General features: G+C 43.7%; 1 protein-coding gene across 5 annotated transcripts in view; it reads left to right on the plus strand.

Annotated features, from left to right (window-relative positions):
- Positions 1 to 17,509, plus strand: part of PLEKHA6 (pleckstrin homology domain containing A6) — a 1,624,617-nt gene that overhangs the window by 316,374 nt on the left and 1,290,734 nt on the right. The window lies entirely within an intron of this gene.

The following is a 17,509-nucleotide window of genomic DNA, read 5'->3' on the forward strand; positions in this document are numbered from 1 at the left end:
CCAAATCTGCCAGGTGGTCTTCTGGAAGTTCTGTCTTCTGCGAGGTCCCAAGGCTTGGGACCTCCAGGGATGGAGGGGGGTCTCTGTCATGCCATACTTGGACGATCTCTTGTTGTTTGCCAATTGCGGGGATTATCTAGTGGCGAACTTGCAGAAGACACCGGTTTGGGCTGGCTTCTGAACCAGGAAAAATTGAATCTGGTTCCTGCCCGGGTTGTGAGGTTCTTGGGTTACACCAGAACTCCAGCTGTTGCAAAACTACAAGTCCCATCATGCCTCTGCCTCTGGGTGTCATGTTTGTGGCTGTCAGAGTCTTGCTATGCCTCATGGGACTTGTAGTTCTGCAACAGCTGGAGGTCCGCTAATTGCATATCCTTGGGTTACACCATCAATTCGGTTCAGGAAAAAAATTTCCAGGTTGACTCTAGCCCTAGAGTGTTTGGAGAAAATCATTGGGGTCTCTTCTTGAATCAAGAGGATGTTATGGTGGTGGCAAAATCTTTGTCAAAGACACAAGGGGAGAGTGCCTCTGGGTGTAGATATAGGGCAAATTTAATAGCAATTTATATATACAGGCAACTCACATTTGTGAAGTCATCAGTAAGCATTTGGTTTTAAAATTCCCAACATGGGTGTAGTCATCAGATTCGCCAGTCTATTCCTGCTTGCTGGGGCGCTCAATGTAAACCCTGCTAGGTAGTAAAAGCCGGCCGCGGTGAAGATAGACTCAGAACGAGGCTTGGGGTGCAGTTATAGAGCAGGCGAGGAGAAATGACGTCACTGGTAAGCGACGCGTTTCTTGATCGTACAGGCTGTGAGTGACGTGGCAGCTGCGCTCCTTCTTCAAGCTGACAGATGGGGTTTTAGCTTACAATATAAGGTATAGGGTTATAGTGTTTAGCTGCAGATCATTAATTGATACATTTTTCACATTGTTTAATATATCTATCACTTAACGCAGATATACAGTGGGGACGGAAAGTATTCAGACCCCCTTAAATTTTTCACTCTTTGTTATACTGCAGCCATTTGCTAAAATCATTTAAGTTCATTTTTTTCCTCATTAATGCACACACATCACCCCATATTGACAGAAAAACACAGAATTGTTTGGCTTAAATCGCACCACATTCGCACCAAACTCGTGCAGAACACTTTTTTATTGTCCGCACCAGAATCGGATCGCATGGGTGTGAATTCACACCACATCTAGTGTGAACTGAGCCTCAAAGCAACATTTTTTTTTTTTTTAACTGTGTATTTAAGTGTTTATGAGGCCTAATGGGTTAATAGGAAAGTAAAGAGTGTATGTTTGTTTTCCTCTGCAAACATTTTTCCTGCTCCTTTCAAATGAAGAATGTAGTTTTATTGTATTACTTTGTACAGCTATGGAGTCTTTATTTGTATATATTAACTAGCATACTAATTGTGTAACATGTGCTAGTTTTAGAATATTTTTTTTTTTTTTTCTTTTTAGAATTTATTTTTGGCTGTTACTATACAAATGTGTAAATGGTTGTGTGCTTGGTAAATAAAATAGCTATTACTGAATTTGTGTTGCAAACTGGAATAGAGCCTACGTTTGATCTGGAAACCGCTGCCTCCGGCATTCATTTGGTATGTAAGGAATGAGATTGTGTGATAGGATGTAACATGATCTATACCTTGTTCATTCATACCTGTCACATAATCACATACCTAACTGTGTTTCTTGCAAGTGCTTGCATTTTTGTTTCTTGCCTGCTAAATAACTAACCACTTCTGGTCATAGATACATAATTGGACAGACAGTGGGGACGGAAAGTATTCAGACCCCCTTAAATTTTTCACTCTTTGTTATACTACAGCCATTTGCTAAAATCATTTAAGTTCATTTTTTTCCTTATTAATGTACACACAGCACCCCATATTGACAGAAAAACACAGAATTGTTGACATTTTTGCAGATTTATTAAAAAAGAAAAACTGAAATATCACATGGTCCTAAGTATTCAGACCCTTTGCTCAGTATTTAGTAGAAGCACCCTTTTGATCTAATACAGCCATGAGTCTTTTTGGGAAAGATGCAACAAGTTTTTCACACCTGGATTTGGGGATCCTCTGCCATTTCTCCTTGCAGATCCTCTCCAGTTCTGTCAGGTTGGATGGTAAACGTTGGTGGACGGCCATTTTTAGGTCTCTCCAGAGATGCTCAATTGGGTTTAAGTCAGGGCTCTGGCTGGGCCATTCAAGAATAGTCACAGAGTTGTTGTGAAGCCACTCCATTATTTTAGCTGTGTGCTTAGGGTCATTGTCTTGTTGGAAGGTAAACCTTCGGCCCAGTCTGAGGTCCTGAGCACTGTGGAGAAGGTTTTCATCCAGGATATCCCTGTACTTGGCCGCATTCATCTTTCCCTCGATTGCAACCAGTCGTCCTGTCCCTGCAGCTGAAAAACACCCTCACAGCATGATGCTGCCACCACCATGTTTCACTGTTGCGATGGTATTGGACAGGTGATGAGCAGTGCCTGGTTTTCTCCACACATACCGCTTAGAATTAAGGCCAAAAAGTTCTATCTTGGTCTCAGCAGACCAAAGAATCTTATTTCTTACCATCTTGGAGTCCTTCAGGTGTTTTTTTTAGCAAACTCCATGTGGGCTTTCATGTGTCTTGCACCGAGGAGAGACTTCCGTCGGGCCACTCTGCCATAAAGCCCAGACTGGTGGAGGGCTGCAGTGATGGTTGACTTTCTACAACTTTCTCCCATCTCCCGACTGCATCTCTGGAGCTCAGCCACAGTGATCTTTGGGTTCTTCTTTACCTCTCTCACCAAGGCTCTTCTCCCCCAATAGCACAGTTTGGCCGAACGGCCAGCTCTAGGAATGGTTCTGGTCGTCCCAAACGTCTTCCATTTAAGGATTATGGAGGCCATTGTGCCCTTAGGAACTTTAAGTGCAGCAGAAATTGTTTTGTAACCTTGGCCAGATCTGTGCCTTGCCACAATTCTGACTCTGAGCTCTTCAGGCAGTTCCTTTGACCTCATGATTCTCATTTGCTCTGACATGCACTGTGAGCTGTAAGGTCTTATATAGACAGGTGAGTGGCTTTCCTAATCAAGTCCAATCAGTATAATCAAACACAGCTGGACCCAAATGAAGGTGTAGAACCATCCCAAGGATGATCAGAAGAAATGGACAGCACCTGAGTTAAATGTATGAGTGTCACACCAAAGGGTCTGAATACTTAGGACCATGTGATATTTCAGTTTTTCTTTTTTAATAAATCTGCAAAAATGTCAACAATTCTGTGTTTTTCTGTCAATATGGGTGCTGTATGTACATTAATGAGGAAAAAAATGAACTTAAATGATTTTAGCAAATGGCTGCAATATAACAAAGAATGAAAAATTTAAGGGGGTCTGAATACTTTCCGTCCCCACTGTATATTGGCAGAAAGGCCTACCTGGCCAGCCGGGCTCACCTCCCGCTCTGAGGTCCGGAGCTTTCAGAGGTAGGGGGCGGGCTTTCAGAGGTAGGGGTGTGGCTTTAGACGGTAGGGGAGGGGATTTTTGCGGTCCAGGGCAGGGCTCTCTGAAGTCAGTGGCGCTCCCGATCCCGCCCCTCCCTGCTGACAGAGCCTCACTCAGCCTACGCGAAGCCCAAAAGCCTGCGGCTATCTGACAGAACATCGGCGCCGCACTCCAGCAGGCCGGCTGCGGCACCGTGGGCTTTATTAGTCCGGAAGGCACCCGCGGGAGGACGGGTGGGGGTTTTTTGTGCGGGGGGGTGGCTTTTTTGCTGCCCCCCCTCATGGCGCCCATGGCACTTGACATGGCTGCCATACCTTGGATACACCGCTGAATAGAGTCCTTACAATTGATAATCTATTCAATATTTCCAGGAGACTAATGCACTCCTGGGATTTTCAAGATGCATTTCTGTATGTACTCATCCATCCATCATTTCAAAGTTTGTTGCACTTTGTAATAAGACAGAGATTGTCAGTTTCAATTTGTATGCCTTCCCTTTTGCCTGTCATCTGCCCCTTACACCTTCTCAGAAATCCTTGTAATGACCATGAACTTATCCAGCAAGTTTCCACTACCTAGATTATATTCTTCTAACCACCAAATATATTTAAGCTATCCTTTGTTATCGAGATCTGGTCATAGGCAACTCAAGCAAGTTTGGCAGGTTTATAATTACAAAAAAAGCCAGCCTTGTCTGTCTCAACTTCTGACCTTGGAGCTTACTTTACTACAACACGGATCCAAAGGAAAAGTTTCCAGTCTTGCAAACCAGAGTGAAAACAGTCTTGTAACTGAATTCTGCATAAAGCATTTAAAGCGGAGTTCCACACAAATTTTGAACAATATCTGTATGTATTCTCTTCCTTGCCTAGATGCTGACATGCCGTTTAAAAAAATTTAAATCGCCGTAATTACCTTTTATTTTTCTATTCTTCTTTGCACTTCCTGGTTCTCCTCCCGTGGGAGTATGCGTGTTTCTAGCCTCTCCCAGATTCCTGGGAGCTAGTCTCAGGCTTCCCAGGATGCCACTGAGCATGTGCGGGAACGAGCAGTGAATGCTGGGAGCACAGCATTCACCACATCCAGGAAATAAATGCTTGTGGGCTTCAAATGCCCACAATGAAGATGGAAACCGCCTGCAGTGAATAATATAAGTTATTCTTTCCGACGAAATCTGACACAGCCGGACATATTACACACAATATGTGAGTATGTAATGCTGAGAAGAAAAGTTTGTGAATTAACTCAAAAAAAAAAAAAAAAAAAAAAAGGATAGATAGGTGGACCCCCGCTTTAAGTGTCATTTCATGAGATAATTTATGAGGGTGTGTTTAGGGGTGGTGCAGGGTAGGGATTGGGTGGGGCAACTGGTGGCGAGTAACCCTTAAGGCCTGGCTAGTAGCTCAGGACTTGAAATTTTGAGCCCTGCACTAAAGCATTAGTTTTGTATAGCGTGAAATATACCTGGTCGATCCTGCCTTCAGCTGTCCCTCTCAGTATGCTCCATATTTCAGTTCCCTTCTAAGCTCTTCATTTCCTCCTTTTTCTTATCTGTTCAGCCCAAATGACTATAGAATCACACATGTCTGCATACAGTATACACCAGTGTTTCTCAACTCCAGTCCTCAAGGCGCCCCAACAGGTCATGTTTTCAGGATTTCCCTCAGATGAAATGGCTGTGGTAATTACTAAGGCAGTGAAACTGATCAAATCACCTGTGCAAAATAAGGAAAGCCTGAAAACATGACATGTTGGGGCGCCTTGAGGACTGAAGTTGAGAAACACTGGTATACACTGTAATAAATGATATTTCCTCCCCCTCCATGTCCTATTGCGAAGCACTATGGGGGGTGGGATATAGTATGCTGATTGATTACATTCACAAAAGCTCAGTTTCAATATAAAACAGTATTAAATATATCTAATGTAATTGCTATTACCTGTAAGTAAAAAAAAAAAAAACGTTGGCAATGCATATGTGCGGCTGAGCATGCGGGTTGTGTGAGAGCTTGGCTCCACCGCAATCCGGCCAACAATTGCTGAATTCGGCACAGCCAGGGGGCCCGCCAGTCTCTATCCTGCCCACCCTGCCTTTTTGTACCCCTGACATCCTGTGGATGGTGAAGGGGAAGCTGAAGGGAGTCGCAGCACAGCCAGCCAAGGAAGAGACACAGGCAGCCGACCTGAGCAATATGACACCCACAGTTCCGCTCTCTGCATCTCCTCCCAGGGAAATCCAGGAGTATCCCTAGCGTTCTGAGAAACAGGAGGATCTGGGTGACTCCTGCCCTACATCTGATATGCTGCCAACTTTCCTGTGAGGGAGAATCCCTGGGCAGAGAGTCTGTATTTTCCACATTCTCCTCACTGGATTGAGCCCTTGGAGAATTGATATCCAGCCAGAGCAGTCCATAGGCCTCACCAAAGCCCCTTGTGACACCACCAGCACAGCTGATCTATTCTGGTGACCCAATCATCCTAGCCAGATTCTCAGCATTGCTTGAACAGGGTCTAGAGAGAGCTATCAAGCACATAACAGCTGAGTTGAAACAAGAATTTAAAGCAGAGCTCCACCCAAAAGGGAAAGCTCTGCTTGTTTGCACCCTCCATTTGGCACTTTTTGGGGGGGAGCGGGTACCTGGTTTTGACAGGTACGTGCTTCCACTTCCTGCACAGCACTGAAGAAATCTGCTGGGCCTGAATCCCTTTAGACAGGTTCCTATTGGGTGTATCTCACCAAAAATGTCATTTTTGTTGCAGGGGATGCCTGAAATCTGACTTGTATCTTAGGCCCCTTTTGCACTTGTGCAACTTGTCCTGTGACTTGGGGCTGCAAAGTTGCATGACAAGTCGTACCCCATAACTTCCAATGAGTACCATTCATATTTGTGCGACTTCAAGTCACGCCGACTTCAGAGTAGTCCCTGTACAACTTTGGTCTGACTTTGATGCGAGTTGAGGTCCATACACCTCAAGTTTACACAGGCATTCCCTGAAATCACTGCAAAATTGTGTGCCGTGAAATTGTGCAAAATTCAAGTCACGGCAGTGTGAAAGGGGCCTTAGGCAGACTTCTGGGAAAATTGGTGAGCCAATCACACAAGCAGGAAATTTTGTTTCTGGGGGGTGGTCAGTACACACTCTGTGTACAGAACAACTCCAGGTATCTTTTTTTTTTTTTTTTTCTTGACAAGGTTGCTTTAAACTGACTTAATTTGCAGACTCAAGTTCATCCCTTTTGATCTGTAAATGAATAAACAGATTGACAGATAAGAAGATGCAATGTTTTTTTTTTTTTTTTATCCTGTCTCTTTCAACGCTGAGCAATGCTGTTGATAAACATGGCCAGCTGCTCTTTTTTTGACAGCTGTGAGCTGGGGAACTGCTTTGCACTTTTTACATGAATCATGGAAAGGCTGGATTAAGATTGTGTGTGGGGGGGTCAAATTGAGATCATGATCTTTTACTGATTAATTGCGCATCTCTAGCAAAAGGCTAGATAAACTTCTTCTATTCATTTATTGGGCCACAATGTCTAAATATTCGCAGACTTGGCTTTAGTTCTACTTCACCTCTGGCACCTCCACGATCCCACTTCTCGTCTTCATCTGGCAGGGGCAGAGAGGAAGCAAAATGTCCTGTCTCCCCCCTTTTGGCACTCGGCGAGAAATACAAGAAGTCATTCTTGATGACCGGCACGACCACCTTGACTTTTGCTATTACTTCTCTGCTGTTTCACCTCCTTTTTATTCCCTTTTTTTGCTTCAGGGCCCCCTGATTGTTTTTAATAGTAGTTTATTTGACTGATTTATTCTGCCTTTTCATTTAGCTTTTCAGCTTCATTTCCCTCGTAGATTTTATCCTCCTCCTATAGTTTGTGGCAGGTGTCCCCTATGGGGGATTTGCCTTTGTCTGCCACTAGAGGGAACTATTTCACTGTTGTTCTATGACTAGTGTACAGTTACGCCATTTCTTTATCATGGGCATTAGATTGTTAGGATGAATCAATGTTTCTGCTTGTTTTACATTTTTTTTTTTTGTGGATATTCAGCCTAGGCCGTTTTGGCATCTCTTGTGCCCTACTTTGACTCCATTTCCACTGAGTAATACGTTTCCGGTGGCTATGGCCTCAGACATTTGTGGTCCTATTGAGGTTTTTTTTTTTTTTTTTTGTAACTACCATTTTAGGGGCAAATTTTTTGCCCTTATTTGATGTGCTTATTGTTAAGTGATAAATTTTTTGAATATTTTGTTTGTTTTTCTTTTTTCTTCTCTACAGTTCTTCTGTTTTTGGTATTGCACTTCTTATCTTTTCCCTTCCTCTTGTCCACCTGGGCTCTTCTCCTGGCCCTTTTCCAGTCACCCTGGCTTTGTTCTACAGTGCCCTGACCGAGGGGGTAAGTATGCGCTTACAAGTCCACCGACATGGCTAGTACATCTACTTTGCGGCCCCCAACACACAGGGTTTAAATTCTCCAGTGGAGAAGAGGCGAAAGGCCCTTCAACACTTCCACTTTGTTGGTGCAGACAGTCTTTACGGGAGACTAGGGAGGGTACCCTGGTAACACTTCTGACTTACTATGCACCTAACCAACACCAATTAGGCTTTTTTCAAAACGCTTTTTAAAACTCTTATCTCCACATTTTGAGGGCTTATTATTCTTATTATTGATGGGGGGGGGGGGGGGGATTCTAACTGCTTTAGATTCATCACGCAACCTCAAATTTACGACCTACTAAGCTGGGCACTAAATTTGCTAAACTTCTCTATGGTTAATAGGGCTTTTCAAAGATCACTTGAGCCTATGACCTCCCCGTCCATGTCAGCCTGAGGATACTCTATTCCTAAACTTACAGGGTCACACGTACATATCCCTCTTGGCATCCATATACATGTATATCAGACTAATGCTTGTTCCCCTTTTGGAGAATGACCAGAATCCCATTACACAGCTTGTCTACTCAGCGATCCATCACTTACGGACACACACGGAACTCCGCAGACCCAGCCCTCCCAATGTCCGAATGATACACATGAGGCAACTGCGATGGACTCTACATCTCCAGATGTGTGGCTCATATCCAATATGATTATCACACAAGCGGATGCATTTTCTTTTTACTCGCCGAGCATGTCAACGTACATTCTATCCAGTTCTTTACTGACGCTACACCTCCACATATCTCACTCTGTCGGTCATACATGACATGCCCAGACTGTTGCCCCCTAGCTCCACCATCAGAGTTACCCCCCTCCAATGCTTGCACACCTACATGAGGAACACAGGAACTGCAATGCATACATAGATATGCTCAAATGCCAGATTACAAGTGACTTTAGGCTCTCCTGGGTACCTTTCACTCTTCTTCTCATTTCATTTCTCCATTTCTGGTTGCTCGCTACTTTAGAGTTGTTAAGATTTATCTTTTCATATTGTTGTCATGTTGACGTTTTACTGTTTCTGTTCACGATGCTGATCTCCTGTGCTTAAGTATTACAGACATGCATTTGGGAAGTTATGTAGCAGCTTAACTTGCACTCGACCTACATAGATGACTTCCTTTGCACCCACGCAATGACAGACCAAGACTCAAATCCTACGGGGTTTTTCTTGTTTTTTTTTTTTTTTTTTCTCCCCCTGACACCCTTATCTCCCATACTGGCTGCCTGGCTAATGACCCCCTTATGCGGATCCCAAGGCTCTTGTCACAAAGACATTTAATCCCAGTACCTAAGTCTACACACGCCTAGGAAGCAATTTGCTCCCCACACGCACCCGAACACACGCCCTAAATGGCTATCCATCTGTCGGCTCATCACATCGACTCCTCTTCGAACGACAAACCACTTCCCACACAGTGGTAATCTCCTGTGCTAACTACAAGAACACAGCGACCTACTTTTTACCCCACTGACCTTTTTCGGCTATTCCGCACTTGCGGATTATACCTTACTTGGACAAGTGAGACGGTTCTCACCTGTCGCCGGAATATACCCTGACCCATCCCATATCCGCTCACTTGACCCCCTTTATCCTCCTCCCCGACTCGTAGCAACTGACTCTACTCCTCTAAAACACACACCAATAATCCTGAGCCTCTACTTTCGGCTCTCTGCGCAAATCTCCTCTCCCTCACCTCTATCACAGCTCTTGAGCCCTCCATAACCTTAGACCGAGGGGCCCTGGTTCCGTCACTAACAATGGCCCCCACAAATAATACTGCGGACAAGCTCCCTATCAAGATCATCTCACTAAACACGAGAGGACTTAACATACCAGAATGACGCTTCCAACTCCTCCTCACTATGCAATGCAGCAAAGCGGACATAATATTTCTACAAGAAACGTATTTCTGCACTGACGCGACACCAAAGCTACAGAACCAATACTACCCTACTACGTTTCATGCAACTTCCCAAACCTCCAAATCAAAGAACGTTTCAATACCTCTAGCGAAGCATTGCCCCTTCCAACTCTCAGATACATTGGCTGATGTAGAAGGCCGTTACCTTTTCCTTAAGGGGGTGCTTTTCGGCAGAAACATTACATTAGCAAATATCTATGCTCTAAACTCTCACCAAATAAAATTCTTCTGTGACATCACTAATGCTCTCACCGTTATTCCAAGAAGGCATTCTCATCCTGGGCGGAGATCTTAACGTCCCTTTAAACCCACTCCAAGACACCTCTACAGGCACATACTCCCTCCCCTACGCTGCTCTGAGATCCATCAAATCCCAACTCCAAATGCTGTTACTACATGACTCTTGGCACTTTCTAAACCCCAACGGCAGAGACTACACTTTTTTCTCTGCACCCCTCAATAAATATTCGAGGATTGATTACCTGTTCATATCACAAAATGACCTAACTATCCTCCAACACACGTCCATTGACCCTATGTTTCTGTCTGACCACCACCCTATTTTAATGACCATTGCATTCCCTGACATACACCCTCGCCCACAATCCTGGAAATTGGACCCCGCCTTGCTCAGAGACCCGTCAGTGATGGCGGAAGTCGAACTCCACATCAAACAATATTTTGCAGAGAACAAACCCATTGACACTTCCCCTCTTATTACCTGGGAAGCCCACAAATGCGTAATAAGGGGTATCCTAATAGCGGCCGCGACCTAGAGAAAAAAGAAAACACTTTCTGGGCCTTTTAGACCGAATAAAGACATTAGAAAGCGCTCAGAAACGTTCTCAAGCACTAGACACCTTACAACCCCTTTTACAATCTAGAAACGAACTGCTAGAACTGTTAGGCAAGCAAATCAAGCGTAAATACATCCTCTCCCAACGCCTATTCTACGAATATAGTAACAAAGCTGGACGACTATTAGCGAGAGCATTACAGGCCAAAAAAACTGCTACGACAGTACACTCCCTAACAGATTCCAAAGGTCGTAAGCTAATCGCCACCCCAGACATAGCTGAACAATTTGTTACCTACTACTCGCAACTGTATAACTTACCACCTACCAGCCCACCAACGGAAGTGGACTCGAGAAAACAAGCAATCAGGGTCTTTTTGAAGCAATACAGCCCCACTCTGATCTCAGACTCCTTAGCCCAGCACCTAAATAACCCCTTGACTACTGGGGAACCTGACATCGCGCTGAAACAAATGAAGCCAGGCAAAAGCCCAGGCCCCCGACGGATTGACAACAGGCTACTACAAATCATACGCTAATCTACTTACCCCTTTTTTTTTATCTCGACCTTTAACTCTCTCGCATCACCTACTGAACCCCCACAGGACCTACTTGCGGCATACATAGCAGGGATTCCAAAACAAGGAAAAGACCCCTCTGCAGTCACAAATTATAGACCTATTTCACTGCTGAACGTTGACCTCAAATGGTATGCCAAAATGCTTGCTAACCGACTGCTCCCTTTACTCCCCCAATTGGTCGATTTGGACCAAGTCCGCTTCATACCAGGCAGAGAAGCAGTGACAATACGCTTAAGGCTCTTAACATTCACCACTGGCTCATGATTTAGCATCGACAAGGATTTCCACTTTCCCTTGACACGGAAAAGGCATTCGATAGAGTGGCCTGGGACTACATGTCGGAAGCCCTTCAAATCTTGGGCCTCCCCCCACATATGCTACAATTCATACTTGCACGCTATGCTAATCCCACTGCTAGAGTCCGAGTAAACGGCCACCTATCGAATGCCTTTCCAATTTCTAATGGGACTCGCCAAGGTTGTCCACTTTCCCCGATAATCTTTGTTCTCACCCTAGAACCGCTTCTAAGACGTCTAAGAGCGAACCCCGATATAAAAGGGATAGATATCAACAATCACAACTAAAAAATAGCTGCGTACGTGGATGACATCCTCCTCTTTCTTACTGAACCTCTCACCACATTCCCGAACTTACTTAAAGACTTCAATACTTTCATATATCTAACGAACCTCCAATTCAACTTTATGAAATCTGATGCCCTTAACGTCACACTACCCCCTGACTTATGTGCACAATGCCAAACTAATTTTCTTGTTTAAATGGAACAATCATTCCATTACATACTTGGGTATTCAATTACCCTCTTACCTAGCTGATCTGAATTCTACTAACCATCTCCCACTTATACAAAACTTAGTGAACGATCTGAAAAAATGGTCCACACGGCTTTTCTCCTGGTTTGGCAGAGCGGCCATAATTAAAATGAACGTCCTACCCAGACTCTTGTACCTGCTGCAAACAGTCCCAGTTAAGCTCCCACCTGCTTTCTTTATAACATACCGAAGAACCTGCTCAGACTTTTTCTGGGGCAAACTATGCCCTAGAATAAGTTATTCCAGACTCACCATCCCCAAACTCAAAGGAGGCATTGGTCTCCCAGACATCCGCAAATACCAACAAGCCTGCCATTTAACGAGAATTATTGACTGGAACATACACCACAAAACCAAAGCGTGGGTCCACCTAGAACATTCTCTATCACCTATTCCGCTCTCCCAAATCCCCTGGGTTTCGCCAAACCGAATTCCTCTCGCTCATTCACCCAACACTGACTTCCTTTCGTACTGCTTGTACTACATCTAAAATCTCTGGCGTTCTAGGCCCGATGACTCCAATTAGATATAACCCGGACTTTGCCCCAGTTACATCTCCCTCCTTCTTAACGGACATTTGGCCTCACGCAACCATCCGCGCTGAACATTTCTTTGCAAATGACCACCTTATCTCCCACACTGATCTAGCAGCTAAAATGACTTCTGGCACATTCCCCTTTTGGACATATATCCAAATTTAGACATTTTTTAGATAAACCAAAACCTGAATGGTCAAGACAATTTCCCCCCTTTGAATCTCTCTGTCAAAGCTCTGAACCCCTAAAACACTTAATCTCCTGCACCTACACGTTTCTCTTCTCAGAACAACGCCCCAAACTTAATTGGGCCAGTCACAAATGGGAAAAAGAACTCACCCTTGATCTAACAGACCAGGAATGGGAGAAAATCTACATGTGCATGCACAAGAAAATGCTTTTAAATTATTTTCGAGATGGTACAAAACCCCCCCTGAGGCTGCACCACATCTACCCCTCCCTCCCCCTACTTTGCTGGAGATGTGGGACTGACATTGGCTCACTTCTACACATCTGGTGAGTGTGCCCTAAAATACAACCTTTTTGGAAAGAGGTCCACCGACTTATCAATTAAATAACCACCTACACCTTAGAATACTCGCCTGTGCAATTTTTGCTACATCACTCTAACATATCGACTAAAAATTATGTACGATCCTTGGCAATGCATATGATCAATGCTGCTAAGATGTGCATCCCAGCGAAATGGCGCTCCTCAGAACCACCATCTACAGCGGATTGGTTCAAATGAGTGCAAAAAAATGCAGAAATGGAGGAACTGATACATCAGGCGCACGACACGCCCTCTAAATTCTGTAAAGTGTGGTCTTGCTGGTTACATTTCACCTCCACAGACGAATATCAACACTCCGTCACATGATTGCTCCCTAAGAGCACTGGTAGCGAAAAGAAGCGCCTGAGGAAACCCATTCCTGACGCCCCTTCTCCTAACCACCCCCCTTCACGCATGCCCCTCCTGAAATAGCCCCTCTTGCACAACCCCCACCTCGACAACATCCTGACAAACTTCTCCGAGGCTCTCGGACATACGTGGCCTTCCCTCCCTCACCACCCCAGCTTCCCACTCATATTTTCCACACGACATTCATGCATACTGGGTTCTCACAAACCCCCTAAGATGTCAGATCCAGCATTTCAATGACTATGCTTATCATATATGACTGACAACTGATAGTACTTCAATATGAGCATCCACTAGAACTGCAATATCTAATGACACATGCAATAACCTAGGTTATGGCGTAAAGGTTTCATGCATACATGTGATTGTATTTTCTGTGTCTTCTTTATACTATGCATGGCGGCTGTGCCCGCAACTTCGCATTATTTGGTTTTGTTCTGTTCTACATACTTTTCAATAAAAACTTTTGGAACAAAAAAAAAAAAAACTTCTCTATGGTTATCGGCTGATATTTAGAGGGAATTCAAAAAGGATAAAGGGAATTTACTTTCTATTCTAATGTACAGTTACTGTAGGTCTATATATTTGGACACAGGCAACATTTTTTGTTTTTTTTAAATTATTTACCAAAAAATATTCGAGCTATAGTTATACATATGGATATGGGCTGAAAGTACACACTCTCAGGTTTAATTTGAGGGTATGTACATCCAAATCGGAGGAAGGGTTTAGGAATTGCAGCTCTGAATAGCCATCCCCCCCCTTTTCAAGGGACCAAAAGTAATTGGACATTTGAATCAAAAACTGTTTCATGGCCAGGTGTGGGCTACTATTTTATTATTTCCTAAAAGATAAAAGGTCTGGAGTTGATTCTAAGTGTGGTATTTGCATTTGGAGCTGTCCAAGCCGTTGTAAGGCTTCAAAAGCGAAACAAATCCATCAGAGAGATAGCCGCAACATTAGGAGTGGCCAAATCAACAGTTTGGTACATTCTGAGGAAAGAACGCACTGATGAGCTCAGCAACATAAAAAGGCCTGGACGTCCACGGAAGACAACAGTGGTGAATGATCGCAGGATTCTCTATGGTAAAGAAAAACCCATTCACAACATCCAGACAAGTGAAGGACACTCTCCAGGAGGTGGGCGTATCATTTTCAAAGTTTACGATCAAGAGAAGACTTCACAAGAGCAAATACAGAGGGTTCACCACAAGGTGCAAATTATTATTAAGTCTGAAGAATAGAAAAGCCAGATTAGACTGTGTCAAAAAACATCTAAAAAAGCCAGTTGTTTTTGTCAAGGATTCTCAACAAAATATTAAAAAGGAACTTTTTATTTATATTATTTGTCTAATTATATTTGAGCCCCTGAAAATATGGGGGTTGTGTATAAAAATGGTTGCAGTTCCTAAAATTTGTACTTGATATTTATGTTCAACCCCTTGAATTAAAGTCTGCACTTCAAACTCATTTGGATTGTTTATTTTTAATCTTATTGTGGTGGCATACAGAGCCAAAAGTATGAAAATTGTGCCTGTGTCCAAATACAGTATCTCACAAAAGTGAGTACACTCCTCGGATTTTTGTAAATATTTTATTATATCTTTTCATGTGACAACACTGAAGAAATTTAATAGTGTAAATTTCCTGTCCCCCTCAAAATAACTCAACACACAGCCATTCATTTCTAAACCGCTAACAACAAAAGTGAGTACACCCCTAAGTGAAAATATCCAAATTGAGCCCATCCATCGCTAAGCGTGAATCCTAAATAAGCTATTATAGCTTGTTAACACGTTGGTTACACACGCTTATAGCATTCAATATTGACTGCTCAACACCTTATTGATTTTATGATATGGTTTTATGTGGATGGCACTTTATCTTTTAATGTGATATAATTAAAACAATGATTTTATATAATTGAATGTGATTGAGGAAAGACAGAAAACATCAAAGTCCCTCCCCCTGTGGTTGGTGAGGTCCCCCTCTCCTTTTTAGGATGTGGTCCTCCTACAGCCCTTCTTACAGGGGTTATGGTGTGGTCAAACCTGGAATGCTCGTATTCATAAGGGTATAATGAATGTAGTATTGGTTAAGGCGGGCTTTGATGTTTAGTTCCAGAACATATTTTCAAAATGTTTCCAGGCTCTTCATCCTTGTGCTTTAGAGGTTGTGGACAGGTGGGTATGCCCCTTCATAACTAGTGGACGTGCCCTAAGGTTAGTCGTTTCTGGGGACGTGTTCACTCTTTGATATATTCAGTTACGCTGGGTAAGATTATTAGGGATGCTCAGATTGCACTGTTGAACATGTCCAGTAGATGACATCCCGAGACATCTATAGGCCTTAACAACTCGATGCATGTGCTATAGCCGAAAGACAGCTACAGTGTGGGCCTAATTTGCCAGGAGGGTGTACATGGACTTGCTCACGCTGCCCGCGTGGCGCGCTCTGTGATCACGAGTCCTTGGGACTCAGCTGATCATAGATCGGAGTAAAGGGCTGATCCCAGCCCTTTTACCACATGATCAGCTGTCAGCCAATGACAGTTGATCACATGATGTAAACAGAACCTGGTAATCAGCTTTTTTTCTCCTCAAGCTGATAGCACGAGGAGAAAAGAATAAGCTGATTACCGGCTTGTGTAAACGGGACATTGGTACTACTCGCTGACAGCTACTGCTGCTAAGCAGTGCCTGTCAGTGCCACCTACCAGTGCCCATCAGTTAGTACTGATGGGCACTGGTAGGTGGCACTGATGGCACTGCTTAGCAGCAGTAGCTGTCAGTGAGTGTAAGGCACTAGTGTAAGCAGTGCCACCTATCAGTGCTGCCAATCAGTGCCCATCAGTGCCACCTTTCAGTGCTACCTACTAGTGCCCATCAGTGCTGCCCATTAGTGTCACCTATCAGTGCTGCCCCATCAGTGCTACATCAATGAAGAAGAAAAATTACCTGTTTGTAAAATTTGATAACAGACTATTAAAACTTTGGGTTTTTTGATTTGTTTTTTTTTTTTTCAAAAATTTCGGTCTTTTTTGTTTGTTTAGCAAAAAATAAAAAACCCAGCAGTGGTTAAATACCCCCAAAAGAAAGCTCCATTTGTGTGAAAAAAAAATTCATATGGGTACAGTGTAGCATGACTGCGCAATTGTCATTCAGAGTGACAGCGCTGAAAGCTGAAAATTGGCCTGGGCAGGAAGGGGGTATAAGTGTCTAGTAAGCAAGTGATTAATTTATTATGTTTTTAGCTGCCGAAAAGCCCTGTTGTTGACTTAGCCTTGCTGAAACGCAAGTTGACCTGGATCATGCTTAATAAAATGATGGTGAGCCTTTTAAGGGAAAAACAGGCACTTTTTGACAAAATATGGAAGCCCTGGCTGGCATTTTTTTATCTACAAGTCATGGATGTTTAAGGGCAGTTGGCTAAATGGTCGCTGGAGAACTTCTTGATGGACAAGATATTTATCTTTTATCTCTACTTCCTCTTTCTTTAGTTTCCCTCTTACCTTTCCTTTTTCTTTTCTTTTACATTTTCATTATCAATAATGCCCCTTTCACATGGGCCTGTCAGTTTTTTAGGCAGACCTGAACGGACGCCCCATGCAGGTCTATGGAGCGACGGATGTCAGCGGTGACCATGTCCGCTGACATCCGATCCGCTAAAATCGGGCGTATGGCGATACGTTCGCCATCCGTCCTGGTGGATTGGATCGGATGAGATCTGATGAAAACGGACATGCTGTCTGTTTTCATCCGATCTCTCCATAAGATTTAGCGGCACTCGACAGGTCCCTCCCTGCTCAGTGAGCAGAGACTGACCTGTCATCCGCAGGCTCAGTGGAGATCAATGGATAGATCTCTTGCTGAGCTGGCGGACTCTGCTGAAATGGATCCACCTCGTGTGGAAGGGGCCTAATGCTACATATTATGTGACTTCATTGATACATCTGATAGTTAGCTA

Source organism: Aquarana catesbeiana, linkage group LG02 (assembly GCF_042186555.1).
Source record: "Aquarana catesbeiana isolate 2022-GZ linkage group LG02, ASM4218655v1, whole genome shotgun sequence".
In the NCBI taxonomy this organism is placed as follows: domain Eukaryota; kingdom Metazoa; phylum Chordata; class Amphibia; order Anura; family Ranidae; genus Aquarana; species Aquarana catesbeiana.